Consider the following 23,939-nt stretch of genomic DNA (forward strand, 5'->3'; position numbering starts at 1 on the left):
TTGGTTAAGAACGTGGGCTTGGTGGCAAGACAGAACTGAGTATGAATACAATTTTGCTATTTCTTAGTATACGTTTATTGTTTCCAAATTTCAGTGTTCTTCTCTGTAAAACAGAGATAATAATAGTGCCGGTGCCATGATCTTACAGGATGAGAGGAGTACATATAAACTGACTACAGGACTTTCATTTTTAGCAAGTTAGTAGATTACATAGCCTGCTGGATAAAATATCGTAAATATATATTTAATAGTGTATCTATGTTTAATGGAAAAAAAAAAACCCTGAAAACCAGAAGGTTAACAAAGACCTAATATTTTGGTTACCCTGAGACAAGGATACATTTTCGCAACTAGCTAGAATGTTTAGCAGCCACTTGGATATAGAATATGAGTCCTTAAGCTCACATTAGGCGAAGAATTGGAATTGAGATCCCAGACTAAGTTAGGATCCTCAAAGAGTTGGGACTCGTGGAGAAGGTTAGAATAGAAAAAAATCTTCCTGTCCACTCAGGGAAATAGCAAGAAACTTTGCTTTCCTCTGGACTCTGGGGAGGTGAAAAAAAAAGTTTTCTGTTGATAGTTTGTAACCATGACCTCAACCTCACTTGGATTTGGTATTTACCTTTATCATATCTGTTCAGGAAATTAACACAAAGAGATCCCTAGCTGGAATACCCCTAGAGCTTCCAGCAAAACAAAATCAAATTCTGTCCTGCCAAATACAAGCTCCATTACAAAATACGTGAAGAAGCAAGACACTGTGAGTGAGGCAGCAGACAGCATCCATAGAAAGACAAGAATTCTCAGTGCTTCAGAGGAGAGAACTATCAGAATGGAGAAATAAGATCCATTTGAAACAAGTAAAGACAGATGAGACAAGGATAAGATACCACTAATAAAGCATTCACAGGGAAGGTGGCATGTAGTAAGCAAGTAATAGACGCTAGTTATTATTCATATTAGTGTTAGGGTTCCGTTTTCACAGAGGAAAGGAAAACAAATCTGAAAGGCAATCCATTTGTTGATCACTAGTTCTCTTTAGACACAGTGCTTTGCAGGCTGAGGAGCATAAGACCAGGGCCAGAGAGATGGGACGGTCCATAGATGAAGGTCTGGAGGTAAAGCCTCCTTGGTCCCATCCTGACTATTCCCCACGTGACCATGAGAAAATCCATCCCATTTGCAATAATCACAAATCTGACCTCCCAAGGCTGAAGTAGAGAGTAGAATTAAGGGAGCATTCTAAGGCTTGCTGTAAAATTAATCACAACACAATAATAATTTTAAAAAGTCGTTGCCAGAGGGAGAAAGGCATAAAGTCACTGAGGTCACAGTATTGAGCTATCATTTTGATGTACAGTTCCCAAAGAGATCAGTCTACTCTGACTTAGAACACATTATTTTTTATAAAATTGCAATGTATCGGGGAGAGCAAAGAACCTAGGGTTCTTCAGATTAAAAACCTGGGTTGCAGATGGACAGCCTAGGGTACTCTAAGAAGTATGTTGTGTGTGGTGGGTGGAGGGGGCATATGACAACTGCCTTTGCCGGAGTGGAATGGAATACCAATCAATCTCTTGTCCCTCTGTTCGATTTTTTTTTTTTTTTTTGAGATGGAGTCTTGCTCTGTTACCCAGGCTGGAGTGCAGTGACGCGATCTCCGCTCGCTGCAAGCTCTGCCTCCTGGGTTCACGCCATTCTTCTGCCTCAGCCTCCTGAGTAGCTGGGATTACAGGCACCCGCCACCACGCCTGGCTAATTTTTTGTATTTTTAGTAGAGACGGGGTTTCACCATGTTAGCCAAGATGGTCTCGATCTCCTGACCTCGTGATCCGCCCACCTCGACCTCCCAAAGTGCTGGGATTACAGGCATGAGCCACTGCGCCTGGCCCCTTGGTTCAATATTTAATTCTGCACAAAGTATATGATTGACCAAGCTTTGGATCATATCATTTACGGTCATACCTGACTACAGTCAATAAATAAATAGCTTGCTAAAAATCAATAAATAAGGAAATAATTGTCTTCTATAGGATTCAAAATGAAAAAAGACCATCATTTTTGTTATAGTTCTCAACCCAATTCACTCTTACACAAGGGACAGAAAGTAGGTCTGAGTCTATCTCCAGCAATAGGCTGAATTCCAAACGGTGTTGGTCCCAGGGTCTGTCCTGGTTTGAAATGAGTTCAAGGTAGGGTTTGAGCATGTTGACACAGTACAGACTCCCTCCAAGTCAGTGTCAACCATTGGCATTCTATGCTGAGACAGTCTTTGCAGTGCTACCTTGGATAATTCATTCTTACCAACTTGATCATTAGAGATCAAGTCATGAGGTATTTGCAAGTCACTTAATCGGCCAGAAAGCCTTCAGATTAACATGGCCATCAGGCTTCTCCCATTAATGTCTTTTTGCAAAGAATAGTCCAGCCTGCCTCTGCACATCAATCTGTATTATTCTAAGGATCATTCTAACATGTATGTATTTCACTGTCGGTACTTCTTATCCAATGGACAATTTGTCTAAGTGAGTTCTGCAAACATAGAAGTTCTGCAGACATAGAAGCTGGTGGCATTGAGCTCTGCTGTGCCAGCTGAGTGGGGAAGGTGTCACTCTGGCATGGTGGATAACAGGGCTCATTCTGGAAGGTGGTAACTTCTTCCTTTCATTCCCTCCAATGTGACATCATAGAAAGTGTCCTGGTTTAGGGATCAGGATGATGTGAGTTTGTGTCTTGGCTTCGAAGCATACTCGCTTTGGTACTTACCTCAGTTCCTTCATCTGTAAAATGGTGATATTCACCTCTCCCAATTCTTGTAAGGATTAAGTAATTTAACACAATGCTGGGCATATAGGAGGTTCTCAGTCATAGTTAGCTTCTTTCTCCTCCCTGGGGTTGGGGGTGGGGGTGTCACTGATTTAACCAAGAAACACGTAGAGACAAGGTTTTAAGGCAGGAGGAGGCTTCCTGTGGAGGAAGAAAGGATGAAAACCTGAAATCTCTTAATCCTCAGCTAGGATAGTTCACTACAACTTGAAATCTGGGCAACCTAATTCTCTCTGAGCTTCCATCAAGGGAGAAGAGCCAGAGTCACACCTTTAACTTCTATGACAGCCAACACACACCATCACACTTTAACTGGTTTCCAAAAGGAAAAAAGCCCTTGCCCTGAGGGAGGAATTAGGGAGATCCCTATGAGCAAGGTGACCTACACAATGACAGCCCAGGACATCAAAGATCCAGCAGGGCTGGGAATTCGGGAGTTGGGACACAGAACAAATGTCTTGATAACTGTGATCTACTTGTTATAAATATCACAATAACCACATTTGTTCAGCTACTCAATCAATGAGGTTAGCTATATAAGTGTCATATGTTGCCTTCCCTGAAAGTGAATCTAGGAGATTTAATGATTCATTCACTCAACAAATATTTATTAAGCATCCTCTGTATGCCAGGCAAGGTACCAGGAACTAGGACCATTAGGTTCCTGCTTTCATGAAGCAGAGAGACTAAACAAACAATATCAGATAGTGGTATGTTCCATGGAGAAAATAAACAGAGTTACGGATTATGCCCAGGGTAAGGGAAGAGTTCATTTTAATAGTGGCCTGGGAAGGCCTCCGGGATGGTTACTTTAAGAGGAGAAATGAAGAATACAAAGGAGGCGAGCATGAAAAAAAATCTGGGGAAAAATATTCCAGGCAGATGGGATAGCAAGTGCAAAATCCCTTTGGTTTGTCTGAAGAATGGAAAGAACCTCAGGATAAATGGACGTGTGGAAGAGTGAGCAAGGGGAAAATGCTAAGAGTTGAGGCTGGAGAGATGGGAGCTATAGTTTGTATCATGGCCAAATATTTGGATTTTAATTAATTAAAATAGACACTCTGGTAGTTTGGTTTCTTTCTTTTCTTTCTTTCTTCTTTTTTTGTTGTTGTTGAGACAAGGTCTGGCTCTGTCACCCAGGATGGAGTACAGTGGCATGACCTCTGCTTACTGCAACCTCTGCCTCTTGGGCTCAAGTGATCCTCCCACCTCAACTTCCCGAATAACTGGGACTACGGGCACATGCCACTATGCCCAGATAATTTCTGTATGTTTTGTAGAGATGGGGTTTCACCATGTTGCCCAGGTTGGTCTCGAACTCCTGAGCTCAAGTGATCCACCCACCTTGGCCTCCCAAAGTACTGGGATTACAGGTGTCAGCCACCATGCCCAGCATACATTATATAATACTAATATATAATGTCTTTGGTAGGTTTTAAGCAGGGTAAGGTACACTCAGGGGAGAAAACCTGGGGCATTTAGCCTGTCCATGCCCTCAATTCTGTAAGCTCGCCTCTAGGCGCACATGATTAGACTACCCTCCTGTCCTCCCCTTTAGCTAGGAAGGCCAGGCCAAAGCTCCTAAGCTCTGACCTTTAGCCCTCAACTCCATCCGTCCTGGCCTCAGCCTTTGGCTTTCACAATCCATTTCACAATGACCCACAATCCTGGGTCATTCAGACCCAGGTTTTAATACCTCCAACTTTCCCACTCACTTTTCTATTTTATTCTGAGCTCAGACCACTGTTCTCTCCCTACTTCCTGAACTTTGCCTGTGCCTGGACTCCTTAAATCATAGAGAAACTGAGGCAGGATAGGTAGTCAAGGAAGTGACCATGTTCTTGGGACCCAGCAACCATGGTGACCACATAGTCAACACAATAAGCCTCAGCATTCGCATTGTAATTGGACTTTCTCCTGAAGAGAGCATGCGCGTTTTGATTTTACCTGTCCTCAAACTGACTCTTTGCTCATTATGTGAAAAACACAATCCTGGGTGGAGATTCAAGAAGCTAATGAGATATGTGGTATATGAACAAGCATGTATAGCTACTGTGCATGTGCACCCAGAGAGCCATCCAGAATATGCTTACCTGTAGCACCTCTTTCCACCTCCCTATGAATAATCATGTATGACTCCTGTAAAGGGAGTCTCCCTAGTGCCAGTCTTTGCTGTCTCATCCTTGCCAGTAACTCACCCTGAATTCTGTCTCTCTCAAGGTGTACTGCCTAGTCTGCACCTAACCTATAAAATATACTTTTTTTTTCCAATAAATTACTCTATGCTGCACTTCTTTTGCTGTGTGTCTCTTATTTAAATTCTTTTAAACTAAGAGGATAAGAACCAAGGTACCACAACAGCTGTCAACAAAACAAGGGGCAGAAGTTCACGGACCAAAGACTAGGATCAGGAGTCATGTTCTGCCTCTGCTGCCTTGGGGATCATTACTTGAACCCTGTGGTCCTCTCTGGAGCCTCTAAATTGTACTGTGTTGAGGTTGGACACAATGGTTGTTAAGGTCCTTTTCAACTTGGATGCTTTAACCTGGGGTTCAACCAATTCAAGAGAAATAGGAATAAACTAACAGGTAAGAAGTAGATATACTATATATTTGAGATAAAATGACTCCTTATATTGGATTTGAAAGCACTCTTTGGTTTTGAAACCCCACAAAACCTCTCTCCAGCCCCTGAGCTCTTGGCTTCCTGTAGGCGTATGTTTGTAACACACATATGTCTTCCAGGGAACAACATGAATGTCAGTGTCATTTAACTGGAGACTTGCCTGGTGTTTGTATTTGAAATGAAAGTCTTGGAACTAGTTAGCCTCAAATGTAGATTAGCCAAAGCATGAAATTTTTCTTCCTGCCTCTTTCTTTTTTCTCACAAATTAGCATTTTACATGAGTAATGTATGTTCATTATTCAAGAACACTATGGAGATAGATAATATAGAATTGAAAGTCTCCCAGAATTTTCTATTGATCACCACTGTAAAAAATTAGTACATACTCTTTCCTTTAATTAATCAACTAACTAATTTATCATATGTAAATGTACTAAACATTTTTTTTAATGTTTGTGGTTGGCTTAGCAGTAGCACCCAAAGACATATTCACATCTCAAACTCAAGGTAAGAATGTTATCTTATTTGGAAAAAGAATCTTGCATATGTGACAAAATTAAGAATTTTAAGTTGAAGAGATTATTCTGAAATATTCAGGTGGGCCCTAAATGTAATCACACATCTCATTATGAGAGGAAGGCAGACAGAGATTTTAACAGAGAGAAGGCCATATGATGATGGAGTTGAGAGAAATTTTAACATGCTGGCCTCGAAGATTAGAGTGATGTGGTCACAAGTCAAGGAATGCCAGTAGCTACCAGAGGCTGGAAAAGGCAAGAAATGGGTTCTCCCTTAGAACCTCTATGGGGAGGACAGCCCTGCCAACACCTTGGTTTTGGCTCATTGAAACCTATTTCTGACTGACTTCCAGAACTGTGGAATAAATTTCTGTTGTTTTAAGCCCCAAAGCCTGTGGTAATTTGTCATAGCAGCCACAGAAAACGGGTACAATGTTCAAGGCCTAAAATGGAAAACAGCAGTCCACTTCACCCATTTTCAAGCCCCTAGTTTTGTTTCCCAGAGGCAAATATTTTAAATCCTGGAGCAGTTACTTCTGGAATTTTTCTCCATATTTCTAGTTGAAGTGCATATATATGTTAGATGTGTGCCCACTGACTTTGTATTTTTGTTTTAAAAATGTTTAGAAACTCTTATACCTCCTCAACATATACATATATATGCACATGTATGCATATATACACCCTTCTCTTCATCACACTCTCAACTTCCAAAATAATTATAATACAACTTTTGGTTGAATCTGTAGTCATATGTGTGTGAGATATATATATACACACGCACACACACACACACACACACACACACACACACACATATATATATATCACATTCTCAGCTCACTGCAACCTTCAGCACCCAGGCTCAAGCCATCCTCCCACCTCAGCCTCCCCAGTAGCTAGGACTAGAGGTGTCCTATAAACAGCTAATTTTTTAAAAAAATTTTTTAGAGACAGGGTTTCACCATGTTGCCCAGGCTGATCTCAAATTCCTGAGTTCAAGCAATCCACCCACTTTTGCCTCCCAAAGAGCTGGGATTACAAGTATCAGCCACCGTGCCCAGCCTGTAGTCATATTTTTGTGTCATTTATTACAGTGATATAAACTGTATCATAGCAGTTCTGTGTGGTGTACTCTGTTTACATTTTCCTTCTTGAACAACCTTTTGTTTTTCCTGGAGTTAGTAATTGCCTCAAGTTTTTATTTGCCCACTCCTTTTATGTGCATATCACCATAACTCCATCCTCAAACTCTCTGCCAGAAATAGAAAATGTCTCTCAATATATTCAAGCACATGAAATAATCTCTGATTTTCATTCTGTCCCTACCTGGGAAATACCTTTCCTAGATCTTCTCATCTTCTTGGTTCAATAAGAATTGGTTGCTTTTTAGTATTTGTAACTGTACTGTCATTCTGAAATCCATTTCCCTCTTTACTGTTGGAGTGTCAACTTTGTTTATCTTCTGTCTCTCTTTCTTCATTGTGCCTCATTAAAATGAAGTTTCAAAATTCTAGTAGCTGCTGAAGAAAGAGTGAATGCTGTGAACATTCTTTGATTTATTGCATATCTTTATCTTGACTATGCATAGAAATCTAGGAAACTCATTTTACTTCAGAGTTTTGAAGACATTTTCTTACTGTCTTCTAGCTTCTGATAGTGCTATTGATAATTTTAATGCTTTTGTTATTTCTGATCTCATGTATGTGATCTTTCTCTGAGAGTTTTGGGGATTTTAATTTTACCCCATTACTCTGATGTTTTATAATATTTTATTCATTATGCTGGACATAAAGTAGGCTTTTAAAATCTGAAAACCTATAACCTTTAATTATGGAAAATTTTCTCATTTTAGTTCTTGGGTAATTTTCTCAATTCTAATTTCTTCATTTCCTGGAACTTTCCTCAGTTACATTTTGAAACTTCTGACTAATTTTTTAACACACTTATCTTTTCCTTACTCTTTTCCATTACTTTGTCTTTTTATTCTACTATCTACATTTCTTTTCAAATATATGTATACACACATTTGTCCATTCTATCAAACTTTGTATTTTGGCTCTCATAATTTAATCTCTAGGAGAAATTTTATTTGTTATTTTTGAAGCTTCTTTTACAAATCATGTAATTCTTGTTTCATGGATTCAATATTTTTTACCTCTGTGAGAATGTAAATTGGAGAGTTTCCCTGCATAGTTTTCGCTTCTCTGATTTCTGCGTTATATTTGTTTTCTCCAGGCTCCTTTGCTCTGTTTATCTGCTTTTCAGTTAGAGGTGTTATTGAACTGCTTTAATATCTGGTATCCCTTCGCATTTAAAAGTAAAGCATTGCAGAGATAAGCAGCTTCATGGGCATGCACTTGACTTCCATTAGGATGCTCCTGCAGGCATGGAGCCATTTTTTTAAAGGAAGATCAACTGACAGTATCTGTAAGAATCCTCTCTGTTGGGTCAGCTTGACTACCCTCCAATGTTCTGTAAAGGGCTAGAGGACTTCTATTCCTAATTCCCAGTTTTCAGTACAGTAATCCGCACCTCCCACTCTGCCCAAGCTGTGCAGGGTATTCTTGAGTTATAAGTTCCTCTGGGACAACTTCTTCAGAGAGCAAACCTCCAATCTCCTGCTAGGTAGGGGAGGGAGAGCTGTCTAGTTGCTTAAGGTAAAGAAGGGAATGTAGGGGTCAACTTATTTCTTTTATGGAGTTTCAACCAATTCTTTACTTTTAAGCTCCATCCACACCTTAATTTTTGAAGACATCTATTGCCTTAAATTCTAAAGTGTTTACAGAGTTCCAGAATGGAAATTGGTTGGCTTCTTGTTTTACCCACCCAGCAACCTTATGGGCATTTTATTTTGGCTTTCTCTGCTATGCAAAGTTAAATTTTAGTTATCCATCTGTCTTCTAACATTCAAAGTTATCTTGATATTTCTCTGTTTTTTTCTTTCTTGATCTTCATCTTCATAAGCGCATGCTTTTAACAAAATCTCTTTACATTCATTTTAGTGGGGTCTTGGAGCAGAACAGGGGAAAACACCTAAGTTCTATTGACCACATTTTACAAGAGCCTATCTCCTTCTGTCTTCTCTTCCAGCTCTGAAGCCAAGATCTCCTCCTCTGAATTGGTGGCTGCAAAACTTCTTTCCAAGTGCAGGTATGTGGCTACTACCTCTTTTCTCTATGGGATGAGATTTCTCTGCTCCACGTCCAGTTGGGAAAAGAGAAACCTCATCCAGCCACAGGGTATCCCACTCCAACGTCACCACTCTGCACCAACCATCTCCTCCCTTTTCCTCTTCCAAATCACAATCTCCTTGGCTATCTTGGTCATAGAGACTCCTCTCCTCTGCGTCTTCAAGATCTCAATGATCCTTCACCCAACTCTGACTTCCTTCCTGGCACAAGCAGGAGCCCTGTTTCAAAAATTTCTGGTTGGGCTTATTGCCAATAACACCTTAATTTAATGTCTGATATTTTATTTTTGGCTTGTTGCCTTGAGCCTCAGTTTTCTAAAATGAGGGAAAAAAAGTATAATTACCGACTATTCTGGGTCAAGAGATATCCTGCCATGAACAGAACCTTTAAGCTCTCTGCCTGTTTTTGAACAACACATTCAATACTCTGTAAAATGTAAACCCTACATCTTTCTGGCTCTCGATGGAATCCATCCTGAACTTGCCTTAAATCATAACTCTAACACCCTAATCTTTCCAGCATCTATTTCAACTGCCTGTTTCCCTCATTTCCAATTTTTCCTCATAGTCTTCTTGAAACTAAAGATAAAGTGTATATACCTCCTGCAGTGGGCTCAATAATACCCTTCTCCCACAGAAGATGTCCATGTCTGAGTCCCCAGAAACCGTGAATGTTATCTTATATGGCAGAAGGAACTTTTCAGATGTGTTAAAAATCTTAAGATGGAGAGATAATCTCAGATTATTCATTCAGGTGAACCCAATGTACTCACAGGTGGCCTTTCTAAGAGGAGGTCAGAGAGCTGGTTCATGCTCTTTCTGCCACATGAGGTTATAATGAAAGTCAGTAGTCTGCAACCCAGAACAGGGCCCTCACTCACGTGGCACTGTGATCTCAGGCTTCCAGCCTCCAGACCGAGAAGTAAATTTCTGTTGTGTAGAAGTCGCCCAATCTATGGTACCTTGTTATAGCAGCTAGAACTGACTAGGACAGTTGTGTTCATGTCTTGATTCCTGGTCCGAACAATTTCTTAAAATAAAACACTATCAGTTAAGGGATTTAATTTGCAGTGGCTTTTGCATTGGGGGAAATGGATAATATAATGGGTATAAAGAACCCCTAATATGCAGAGAGACAGAACAGGTTCAAGTCACTTACTTTGTGCCTTTAAACAAACCACTTAACATTTGTAAGCACCTATTCCTTTCTCTGTACCATATTGATTCTCTATTTGGACATTTCCCAGTGACATGGATGCTCAAGTCTTTATGGGCAAACCATTTTATCACTGCAGTATTTATAACCCCTTCTTTCTTTTTGCATTGACCTTGTTATCTTTGCTCCACTTTCCTAACATCTGTCTCCACACATGCCATGAATTAATTATCTCTCACTCCAAGCTCCATAGGTTGATGGAGCAGAAAGGAGATGAGATTTCCCCTTATGGGTCTGCATGGATCCTGAGATCTGACTTCTGCACCACTGTCCATCCCTCTCCAACCACATTATGTCACTGCCACCAGCAAGCCATGTGGCAAGAGAGACACACTGCCTAGTCTGTTTCCCTAGAAAGCACAATCCCCACCACAAGTAAAGAAGCTCCATTTATTCATTCATCCATCTAGTCATCCTTTTAACCAACAAATAGTTACTGACCATCTATTATGCGTCAAGCAGTCTGTTAGATCCCGCACACACAAGGAAAAATAAGACAAAAGCCAACCTTTGAAGTGCCGCAGGGAGCTGACTGGATAATAGAGGAAACAGGTCCAGAAATCCACAACCACTCTGTAGGAGCTATGATCAACAGAAGTGTACCTGGGTTGTGGCATCTGTGTACCTGGGTCAGGTCTGCAATCTGGTGAGGTCATGGGAGGCTTCCCAGAGGATATAATGCCTGAGTTTTCAAGAATGAGAAGAAATAAGACTCACACATTTACTTTTACTTTGTTTCTGGACTTTCTGATTCTTTTAATAGGGAATGATAAAATACGATTGATGAAGAGGCCTTTAAAGATTACATAAACTAGTCATCTGATTTTACAAATATGAAAACTGAGGGAGAAGAAAGGTTATGGCATATCCAAGCATATTGGTAGGGTGCTTGAGGAAATCCTACTAGAGCAGTTTGGGTCCTTGTGGCAAGAGTTATCATACTATGAGGCTTTTTCCTGGGTCACCGAATTCACCTAGAGATTAGTTGAAGCCTGCAGGCCCTGGGTTATAAATAAGATGATGCTATTTTGTTAAAAAGCAGTAGTTTGAGTGGGGGCACAGTGCTTGCTTTATAATTTTAATTTTAATTTTTTTGAGACAGGGTCTTGCTCCAGGCTGTCATACAGGGACACGAACATGGCTCACTGCAGCCTCCAGCTCCTGGTCTCAAGCCATCCTCCCACCTCAGCCTCCCAAAGTGCTGAGATTACAGGTGTAAGCCAACACAGTACAGCGCTGGTTTGAACTGTAAGAGTGGTGTTGTGCTTGGGTAACACAGTTTGAAGGTGCAGTGGGGCACCTGTGCCTCTGCTGCACTGCAGCCCAGCCTGGAGCCCATTCTCTCTTTAGGAACACCTGGCAAAGCAAGTCACCCATGTTGGTCTGTGATGTGCAGTTCTACCTGCTGAAATGTCCCTTTTCTCTCCCAGTACTCATCATGGATACATGAGCTTCTCCTGAACTCCCTCTCCCACCAATCTTGATGCATTTGCCACAGTTATACCCACCTGGGTCAGAGTCAGGGAGCCTCATCCTCCTCCATATGGGGTCAAAGGATGGGGGGGTGGGAAGCAATGAATCTCACTTTTGTTTTCCCTGAGTCTGGTCAGTCTGTACTTGTATTACTCTGTTCTCACACTGCTATAAAGAACTACCTGAAACTGAGTAATTTATAAAGAAAAGAGGTTTCATTGACTCACAGTTCTACATGTGTGGGGAAGCCTCAGGAAATTTACAATCATGGCGGAAGGTGAAGGGGAAGCAAGCACGTCTTATCACGGAAAAGCTGAAGAGAGAGAGAGAGTGAAGCAGGAAGTGCCACTTTAAAACCATCAGTTCTTATGAGAACTCACTCACTGTCTTGAGAACAGCAAGGGGGAAATCCGCCCCCATGATCCAATCACCTCCCAACAGGCCCCTCCCCTGATACGCAGGGATTACAATTTGACATGAGATTTGGGTGGGGACACAAAACCAAACCATGAGTCCTCTTTGTGTAAGAACCTTCTGTAAGTTTCACCTTCAGAACCAGGAAATTAGTCTCTGACCTTTCTAAAACCCCAAGGTCCCTGGGGTGATGAATGACAGCTAATTTCATAAATGAGGCTTCCTGACTCAATCCAATCATCATCCCCCTTTTCTCCAGAGCTCCCACAATGTAACAGTAGATGGAGAAAGGAATTCCCAGGAATGAATATAGGAAAACCTTTGGAGAAGTTACCAAGTCTAAAACAGTCTGTACGGAGCTAATCCCTGTCTTCTTTCAGGGGAGTTTCACTGAACCACTTGACCTCCAGGGATGACTGTTTACAGTCTCAGTTTGGAGCAGCTGCCTTCTGTGCAGGCAATGGGAATGTGCACATAACGTAGAGGCTGGATGTTTGCAAGCCACCGTAGCTTTTCTAAGTCACTGTTCTGGCCCCGCAGCACACAACACACACCGCGCCACAAGAGGGCTCCAGCACAGGCTCCCTGTAATCTTTGTTCCCAAGCATCTTCTTTGACCTACTGTTTGCATCTGTTAGTTATTTATTGCGGCATAACAAGTTGCCCCCCAAAACTTGATGGCTTAAAGCAAAGCATGTATTACTTCATAGTTTCTGTGGGTAAAGAATTCGGGCATGATTTAGCAGGTCTTCTGCCTCTGGGGTCTCCCATGGTGCAACCAAGGTGACGGTAGGAACTGTAGTGATCTCAAGACTCAACTGGGGGTGATGGCAGAGCTTTACTTCCAAGCTTACTCATATGGCTTTTGGCAGGATTCAGATCCTTGTCTGAAGACCTTTCTCAGTTCCTTGACATAGTATAATATAATGCTATCAGGTATCAGAGCAAGTGAAGGGCAAGAAAGAGCCAGCCCGATGGAATTTGGTTTTTATGACCTGATCTTGGAAATGACACCCTGTCATGCTTGCTCTATTTATTAGGAGCAGGTCACTAGGTCCAGCCCACATGAGAGGGGTGTAGATTACATAAGTTGTGAATACCAGGAGGCTGGTTGCTCGGGGCCATTTTGGAAGGCTGCTATATTAGTTTCCTCGGGTTTACCATATGACAAACCGGGTGGCTTAAAACAACAGAAATGTATTCTGTCACAGTTTTGGAGGCTAAAAGTCCAAAATTGAAGTTTCAACAGGGTCATGCTCTTTCTGAAGGCTGGAGGGGAGGGTCCTTCTTTGCCTCTTCCTGACATCTGGCGGTTGCAGCAATCCTTGGTGATCTGTGCAGCTGCACAAGTTCAATCTCTTCTCCATCCTCACATGGCATTCTCCTCTTTGTCAGTGTGTGTGTCTCTGTCCAAATGTCCCTCTCCTTGTAAGGACACTAGTCATATTGAATTCAGGACCCACTCTAATTCAGCATGATTTTATCTTAACCTGATTACATCTGCAGACCCCATTCCTAAATAGTCACATTCACAGGTTCCAGGTAGATGTGAATTTGGAGGTAACACTATTCAATGCAGTATAGCTGCCAACTGGTGCCTCTTGGCAAATCAGTGCAGGTTTAGGACCATCCTAACCCAATGCTGATCCAGGGATTTTTAATAGCAAAATAGTTAATGCATTTGTCTCCTGTAATCCCCTGGGATCTGGACAATATTTCTGTTGAGAACAAGGCTTTGAGGGATTTGGTAGCTAAGGCAAAGACATCAGAGCAAACTAGTTATGTCTTTTTGATCTTAAAGCCAATTATTTTCAATCCCCTTTCTCTTTCAATACATCTGAAACTGTGGCACACTTCCTTACAAGATTGTATCTCACTAAAGCAGAGTTTCTCAAGTTGGGGGTGGGCATGCCTTTTTGGTGGGGAGAAGAGACTGGGTGGGTGCATGTTGTTTGAATATAACTCTTATATTGACTGCTTCACCCCACTCCCCATGAGGTGATATTTTGTAATATGTAAAACAATGTAAAATGGACACCCTCACTAAACCATCAATTTACAGCAATTTCACCTGTACATATACAGTACACTTAAGGTACTCAATCAGTCCTAGAGAAACTTACATAAAAGCATGCAATGAAGCATGTAAAAGAATGTTCATTGCAACATTCATTGTGTGTAATGACACAAATTTGGAAGCAACACAAATATCCTGTAGTAGTGGAATGGCTAACTAAAGGGTGGTATGTTCCTAAAATGGAATATTATACAGCAATTAAACAGACTAGATCTCTAAGAATGCATAAAAATAGATCTTGAAAACCATGCCGAGTGAAAAAAAGCAAATTGCAAAACATTACATATTGAATGGTGCCATTTATGTTAAATAAAAACACACCAAACAATACTACATTATGTTTATGTGGCAGTAAAAGTTTAAAAACCATGAACAGGAAGGAAATCAGCCAAGTTCATGGACCTCGATTGCCTTTAGGCTTTGGAGAGAGAGCAATGAGACTGAAGAGATCAAAGAGGATTTCGACTTTGTTTATTTCCTTTACACATATATTTTTAGAAACCTAAAACAAAACAACCAAATGTTGTTGTTTCACCGGTATTTGTTATGTTAGGTGATTTCGTGACTTTTTTTTTTTTTTTCAGACAGGGTCTCACTCTGTAGCTCAGGTTGGAGAGCAGTGGCACAGTCATAGTTTACCGCTGCAGCCTTGAACTTCTGGCCTCCAGCAATCCTCCCACCTCACCCTCCTGAGTAGCTGGGACTACAGGCACAAGCCACCATGCCAGGCTAATTTATTATTATTATTATTTTGAGTCAGGGTTCTCTCTCTGTCACTCAGTCTGAAGTGCAGTGGCAGGATCACAGCTCACTACAACCTCAAAGTCCTGGGCTCAAGTGATCCTCTTGTCTCAACCTCCTGAGTAACCAGGACTACAGGAAGATGCTGCTGCACTTGGCTAATGTTAATTTTTTTTTTTTACAGGGACAGGGTCTCACTGTGTTGCCCAGGCTGGTCTCCAACTTCTGTCCTCAAGCAATCCTCGCACCTCAGCCTCCCAAAATGCTGGGATTACAAGCATGAACCACTGTGCATAGCCCATTTTTAAACTTTTAAAAATAAGAAAGAAGAATGGAAATAAGGCCCTGATTTGTAATGACTAAATTCCCATGGGAACAGGGCTCGCTGGAGTTGTAAAGCACCACTTGTGTGCCCATGGGCAGGATTAGGATGCCCTGGCTGCTAAGACAAGCACAAAGAGGATGGACAGAGCTGTGTTTTTACATCCTAGTTTTAACTGAGTTATAGAATCCCCCAGATACTCATTGTTAGACCACTCACTAAATTTCTACTGTGGCATTGTAACAGCAGAACATCCTTAGATCTAGAGCAAGAGGGAAGGAGTGGCCTGAATTCCTGATATCTTTCTCATTCTGGTTTACATGAAGGCTGTCCAAATCTCAGTCACTGTTTTTGGATTTCTGTGAGACGTCACTGTCCCCTTCTAACGGCATCTTTTCCATCTCTTTCAGCAATCAACCGCAGGAGATAACATCTGCCTGTAGTCAAAATGGTCATGTCCACAATAAGATCATGTCCCTAGAGGTCAGTGTCAGAAGAAGAGCCAAACCACATGGCTAAAATTGTACAGCCATCATCTAGATACAGAAAGAAAGTGGTGTGGAGGGCCTAGAATTCAACATGCTCCACCTGAACTCACGAACTCCTCTAATCACACCGCCAACTGCTTGACCACTCAATCCAGAAATCCCAGAATCACGATTAACATCTCTTTCTCCATTGCCACATAGAGTTAACCAATTGATCACTAAAAGCTCCCCAATCTCCCTTCTCAACACCTATCAAAGCCACCCGTTTGTCTTCATCTCTCTTGCTCTCCTCACAGTCCAGAAATCCAGGCCGGGACAACTTATTTAGCTTGCAGGAACAGCCTTCTAACTGGTTCATCCTGACACCCCCGTTTTCAATGTCATCTTCATAATAGCCAGAGTGATCTTTCACAAACAAATCTGATCATGTCCCTCCATTCCTTAAAACCTTCAATGATTTCTTTGGATCTTATGGATAAAGACTCAAACCTTCAGTGGCTTATGATGTCTTCCCTGATGACCCTTGACTACGTCTTCACCTCTATCCCCATGTTCCAATCACACTGTAACTGATACACCCCTTTGGAAGGGCTTGCAATGGAGAGGACGTCTTGCTAAGGACCTGATCCTGCACTGTGAGGCTAGGCACTGAGAGTTGGGCTCAAACTGGGAGCTATTTCCAAACTCGGGCTTTAATTGCTTATCCTTGGACTTGAAATGGACTTACTGTCATCAGCTCTCCATATTTGCCACTCTTCAAGATCCAGCTCAAATGCCACCTCCTAAAGATGCCTCCCATGACTGCATCTCCTGCTTTCGATACACACACTCAGAATTATTCTCTATATGTCTGTTTGAATAATATTTTATAGATCCCTCTCCTCAAGCCATCTGTCTGTCATGACTGCATCTCCTGCCCTCAACACACACACTCAGAATTATTCTCTGTATGTCTGTGTTTGAATATCATTGTATGGATTCTTCTCCTCAAGTCATCTGTCTGTCTTTCCTTCTACAACTATGAGGGCAGGAATGATGCCTCGCTCTGACTCTCTAACCTAACAAGGCACTTCAGTACAGCATTTGCTCGGTAAAGATGAATGGAGTTTAATAGTGTTGATGGGCTGGAAATAGATGCAGTGTGTGAAGGAATGAAGGCTTATTGAAGATGCTGGGCTCTCCAACTTTCTAAAGAAGCTCCGTGGCTCACCTTTAAATTCCTCTAAACTTAAAAACCTCTGCCAGCTATTTCCCTGGAATCATTTGGACAGATTCACTAATAATGATGATTTAAAGTGAGACTTTGATGTCAGCACCTCATTCACACTTCAAAAAATATGTATTCAGAGGCACACAAAAAAGGTGTAATTACCATTTCAGGAAAATATGTTAATTTGATGCAATGCATTACTGCTCTGACAGCTTTCAGCTTTTGCACCAAACGGTTGTAAAATGGATATTACTGGAAAGAAATAGTTTTCTTCCCGCTCAAAATATAGGTAGGGAGCAAAGACAAACAGAGTGAGGGCCCTCTGTGGAGTGGGGCAAGGGGAACAGACTGTTAGTGCACGGTCTGACTGTTAGCTGGCAAGTGTGCAGGTGCTGATAACATTTTTGGTGTGGAGGTGCCTGTCTGGGCCTCCTCAATCACCAAGAGTGTCAAAAATCCTATTTAAAGTGGAAGCAATGGAAGGTGGTAATGCTGGCTCTACTCTGGAAAGACCCAACTGTCTGGTCCAGGCTGGAGCTGGGGTTCTCTGATTGGATTCCTGGGACTGCCATGACTCCTGGCTTCCTCTGATGGAGAGCTTCCTTTATGAATGCCTGAGATACTGCTTCCAATTCCTGCTAAGAGAGAAGAGCCACCTCCGGCCCAAGTGAGCTGCCCAACAGTCAGAGCTGCCCAAGCCTCGGTGAGCTGCCCAACAGTCCTCTCTGAGCTGACAGGGCATCTCCCTATATCGCAGCAGCCTCCTCTCTAGGATGTGGGTAATTTCTCCTACCTCGAAGGGACAGTGTGAGAATTAAATGGAGGCAGTGGATGCAAAATCTGAGCTTAGTACAGATACTTAATAAATGGTAATTCTTCTTACAGTTATTATTACATTATCATTTTATTATCCTAGGGAGTAAGCTGATTAAAAATAATTATCAAAAGGAGTGATGAAGTGACCCAGACCTTAAGAAACCCAGAGTGTGAAGCTGTTTCTACCATTTCAGGAGGGGCTTCTACAGCTGTCCCTCAACACGTACCAGGGATTGTTTCCAGGACACCCCTCTCCCTGTGCCAAAATCTGTGAACGCTCAAGTCCCTTATATAAAAGCCCCTTATATGAAATGGTATAGGATTTGCACATAACCTACACACATCCTCCTGTATGCTTTAAATCATCTCCAGTTTACTTATACCTAATACAATGTAAATGCTATGTAAATGGTTGTTAGATTGTAATTTTAAAAATTTTTATTGTAGTATTTTTTCCAAATATTTCTGATCCAAGGTTAGTTGAATTGACGGATATATTAAGATGAGTTAATTGAACCCGTGGATACAGAGGGCTGACCAAATTTACAGAAAGGGCATTTTACATATGCACCTCTCTAGGCCCATAGGTGGAGAGTGGAATGGGCCAGAGAGAACTCAAGAGAAGCGATGGCTCTCCCTCACCTGCCAGGTGTCTGGGTGATCTGAAAGTGTGAGAAGTTGCCCTTGTAGTAGGTCCTGCCTCCCACACCCCAACAGTTTCAGGATGTGTGCAAATTCCTGCTGCACTCTCACAGGGTGCAGAGATGGAGGACAGGGCGACTTAGACTAAATCAGCTAGAAATGCCCTTGCAAGCAGATGCTTATGCTCGCTTCCACCTTCCTAACATGTCTCTGCAGAGAGAAGGGGTAAAGAAAGCCTTGAGACTCCTGTTCTATCCCCAAAGAGGTGGGAGTTGGGGGAGGAGGAAGCAGTAGGAGAACACTGGTGTCTGCTCGGCAAATGCGACACTCGAGGCTCAGTTCCCCTCTCTTTTCCTGCCTTGTGGAAGCATCTACTGAGGGAATCAGCTGGCAGCTGGCAGGTGGTAAGATGGGTCAGTGAGAGCCAGAAGCAGGGATGCCCAGGCACGCTGCCAGCAGCCCATACCTTCCATTACAAAGATCCGGGTCATCAATCAAAAACTGGAGGCAGACCCTTGTCAGGCAGTGGTCCAAGGCCAAGCCTGCTCAGGGTCACCCAGGACAGAGCCCTTGTTGATCAGCAGTGCAAAGCCTTGACAGCCTGGCAGCCCTGGGGATAGGATGAGTCCACCAATGGGACTCTGCTACACAGGGTGGGAGAAGCTCTCAATATTCATGCAGTATTGCCACCAGAGAGGAAATCAGACCCTTAACTGGGTGGGAGGGAACAAGGCAGGGTGATGGACTGGCCCTCATGCCTTCAGTTTGCATCTGAAATATTAGGGTCAAGGGACGTGTGCGTGGAGGAGAGCATGGGAAATAAACCAGAGAGGGCTTGGTGACCAGGAGTGCAAGGGAGAGCCTGGTGAGCCAGGACCCAGGAGACTTAGGAGGGATCAGATTCAGTGCTGCCCCGCAGGTGTCCTGTGCAACCTGCCCCATACCCTTGATCTCCTACCCAGCTGCATGGCTGCTGCTAGTGCACAGAGCTCCTGCCTGAAGATTAGAAGGAGTGCCCCTTCTCATGGTGCCTACTTTGCATCTATCAGGAACTTGTCATTAATATACTCATTTTGTTGGAATAAGACATTTTGCTGCCATCTGCTAAAAAAATGGTCATAATAGATACACACAACTAAGATGTCAGCAGTGTGAGAGGTGGCCTTGTAAAGCGCACAGTGGGGCATGGAGCCTTCAGTACCCTTTGAAGTTGGATTTAGCTGGAGGCTGCAATAAGGCGCTGAGTCTTGCCTTGAGTTGGGTGTGAGGCAAGAGGATTGACTTCTCAAATGAGCTGGTAGTTTGAGTGGGGCTGGGGAGCTTCAGTGCTATTGCCTTTCCTCTCCCAAATTCCAAACTTACACCTTCAAAGGAGCTTGGCTGCACAGCCAGAATGAATGTGTGTCATCCAGGCAGGCCAAGGGAGACATTTTAATGTTTTTAGAAACAGAGTGTCACTCTGTTACCCAGGCTGGAGTGTAGTGGTGTAATCTCAACTCACTGAAGCCTCATAACTTCTGGGCTTAAGTGATACTCTTCTCTCAGCCTCCTGAGTATCTGGGAATACAGGTGTGTACTCCATGCCTGGTTAATTTTTTTAAAAAAATTTAGTAGAGATGAAGTCTTATTATCTTGCCCTGGCGGATTTCAAACTCCTGGCCTCAAGGGATCCTCCAAGCTCAGTCTCAGCCTCCTCTCTAGGATGTGGGTAATTTCTCCTACCTCGAAGGGACAGTGTGAGAATTAAATGGAGGCAGTGGATGCAAAATCTGAGCTTAGTACAGATACTTAATAAATGGTAATTCTTCTTACAGTTATTATTACATTATCATTTTATTATCCTAGGGAGTAAGCTGATTAAAAATAATTATCAAAAGGAGTGATGAAGTGACCCAGACCTTAAGAAACCCAGAGTGTGAAGCTGTTTCTACCATTTCAGGAGGGGCTTCTACAGCTGTCCCTCAACACGTACCAGGGATTGTTTCCAGGACACCCCTCTCCCTGTGCCAAAATCTGTGAACGCTCAAGTCCCTTATATAAAAGCCCCTTATATGAAATGGTATAGGATTTGCACATAACCTACACACATCCTCCTGTATGCTTTAAATCATCTCCAGTTTACTTATACCTAATACAACGTAAATGCTATGTAAATGGTTGTTAGATTGTAATTTTAAAAATTTTTATTGTAGTATTTTTTCCAAATATTTCTGATCCAAGGTTAGTTGAATTGACGGATATATTAAGATGAGTTAATTGAACCCGTGGATACAGAGGGCTGACCAAATTTACAGAAAGGGCATTTTACATATGCACCTCTCTAGGCCCATAGGTGGAGAGTGGAATGGGCCAGAGAGAACTCAAGAGAAGCGATGGCTCTCCCTCACCTGCCAGGTGTCTGGGTGATCTGAAAGTGTGAGAAGTTGCCCTTGTAGTAGGTCCTGCCTCCCACACCCCAACAGTTTCAGGATGTGTGCAAATTCCTGCTGCACTCTCACAGGGTGCAGAGATGGAGGACAGGGCGACTTAGACTAAATCAGCTAGAAATGCCCTTGCAAGCAGATGCTTATGCTCGCTTCCACCTTCCTAACATGTCTCTGCAGAGAGAAGGGGTAAAGAAAGCCTTGAGACTCCTGTTCTATCCCCAAAGAGGTGGGAGTTGGGGGAGGAGGAAGCAGTAGGAGAACACTGGTGTCTGCTCGGCAAATGCGACACTCGAGGCTCAGTTCCCCTCTCTTTTCCTGCCTTGTGGAAGCATCTACTGAGGGAATCAGCTGGCAGCTGGCAGGTGGTAAGATGGGTCAGTGAGAGCCAGAAGCAGGGATGCCCAGGCACGCTGCCAGCAGCCCATACCTTCCATTACAAAGATCCGGGTCATCAATCAAAAACTGGAGGCAGACCCTTGTCAGGCAGTGGTCCAAGGCCAAGCCTGCTCAGGGTCACCCAGGACAGAGCCCTTGTTGATCAGCAGTGCAAAGCCTTGACAGCCTGGCAGCCCTGGGGATAGGATGAGTCCACCAATGGGACTCTGCTACACAGGGTGGGAGAAGCTCTCAATATTCATGCAGTATTGCCACCAGAGAGGAAATCAGACCCTTAACTGGGTGGGAGGGAACAAGGCAGGGTGATGGACTGGCCCTCATGCCTTCAGTTTGCATCTGAAATATTAGGGTCAAGGGACGTGTGCGTGGAGGAGAGCATGGGAAATAAACCAGAGAGGGCTTGGTGACCAGGAGTGCAAGGGAGAGCCTGGTGAGCCAGGACCCAGGAGACTTAGGAGGGATCAGATTCAGTGCTGCCCCGCAGGTGTCCTGTGCAACCTGCCCCATACCCTTGATCTCCTACCCAGCTGCATGGCTGCTGCTAGTGCACAGAGCTCCTGCCTGAAGATTAGAAGGAGTGCCCCTTCTCATGGTGCCTACTTTGCATCTATCAGGAACTTGTCATTAATATACTCATTTTGTTGGAATAAGACATTTTGCTGCCATCTGCTAAAAAAATGGTCATAATAGATACACACAACTAAGATGTCAGCAGTGTGAGAGGTGGCCTTGTAAAGCGCACAGTGGGGCATGGAGCCTTCAGTACCCTTTGAAGTTGGATTTAGCTGGAGGCTGCAATAAGGCGCTGAGTCTTGCCTTGTGTTGGGTGTGAGGCAAGAGGATTGACTTCTCAAATGAGCTGGTAGTTTGAGTGGGGCTGGGGAGCTTCAGTGCTATTGCCTTTCCTCTCCCAAATTCCAAACTTACACCTTCAAAGGAGCTTGGCTGCACAGCCAGAATGAATGTGTGTCATCCAGGCAGGCCAAGGGAGACATTTTAATGTTTTTAGAAACAGAGTGTCACTCTGTTACCCAGGCTGGAGTGTAGTGGTGTAATCTCAACTCACTGAAGCCTCATAACTTCTGGGCTTAAGTGATACTCTTCTCTCAGCCTCCTGAGTATCTGGGAATACAGGTGTGTACTCCATGCCTGGCTAATTTTTGAAAAAATTTTAGTAGAGATGAAGTCTTATTATCTTGCCCTGGCGGATTTCAAACTCCTGGCCTCAAGGGATCCTCCAAGCTCAGTCTCCCAAAGCATTAGAATTACAGGTGTGAGCCACCAAGCCTGCCAAAGGAGACTTTTAGAAAGAGAATGCTTGCCCAGCCTGGTTTGTATTGTTAATGTTATTTAAAGAATCTAAAGAAAGTAAGTGGGATCTCCAGAAGCAGAATTAAGAAGGCAGTAGGCTTTGAGTTTTCTTTGATGCCTATAAACATGGTTACAAAGCGACAATCAATTTCTTTCTCCCTACATTTTCCAAATACTTTAATATTTACCATATCATTTTATTCACGGAATACTTCTCTGTAAAAGGCAGAGTGAGTATGATCCTCATTTTGCAAAGGAAGAAATTGCAAGGCAACGTTTTATGTGACTTAAGGTATGCACTGACTCAGAGATTCATGAACACACGTCTTGACTTATTATATAAAGGGTTCAGTTCTAGTAACTTGAGGAATGGGGCATATCACAAGTACTCAAGAGTAGCCGACTGAGTGAAAACATAAAGAAACATAAATGAATGGACAGAGTTGTTAGGCGATAACATTGTTGAGGTAACTAGACTGTCCTGGTCGACCTCATTTGGGATAACTTAGGGGTTACTGGAGTTCAGTAAACATCCAACACAGACCAACACAGATATAATGCTTGTGACTCCAGCTATAATCTAAGAGGAGAGGTAAGAGATAGGAGATGACGGAGTAATGCACTTGCTTGGATCATTGTCTGTAATTCATCATGTTGTAGAAAGGGAAGGTGTTTTAGAGTCAATCAAAGTCTGATCCAGTCAGCCTTCGGTGAGGCCTTGGAACAATTATTTCATCTCTCTTGATCTTAGTTGACCCAACTGCAAAATGGAGCAAATACTGTCTGTTTTAGCAATCCATGTAAAACACTAGGTGGATTGTCCTGGAAAATAACAAAAATGGAGCAATGAAAACATTCATTGCTATTCGTCTACTCGTTAGAACATGGTTAAAGGCATTATTCAGCCCAGCCATTTCTCAGTGGAAGACAATGGTGGTCCCCTGGTGCTGTGTGGAACTCAGGAAATGAGAAGAGCAAATAACTTGCTGCACAGTCTCTGCACAACCTGACCCCATCTCTTGGTCTCTGTTTCCTGAATTCTTTCTTTCTTTCTTTGTCTCTCCCTTCCTCTTTCTTTCTTTCTTTCTTTCTTTCTTTCTTTCTTTCTTTCTTTCTTTCTTTCTTTCTTTCTTTCTTTCTTTCTTTCTTTCCTTTCTTTCTTTCTTTCTTTCCTTTCTTTCTTTCTTTCTTTTCTTTCTTTCTTTCTTTCTTTCTTTCTTTCTTTCTTTCTTTCTTTCTTTCTTT

Source organism: Mandrillus leucophaeus, unplaced genomic scaffold, assembly GCF_000951045.1.
Source record: "Mandrillus leucophaeus isolate KB7577 unplaced genomic scaffold, Mleu.le_1.0 Scaffold419, whole genome shotgun sequence".
NCBI classification, from domain to species: Eukaryota; Metazoa; Chordata; class Mammalia; order Primates; family Cercopithecidae; genus Mandrillus; species Mandrillus leucophaeus.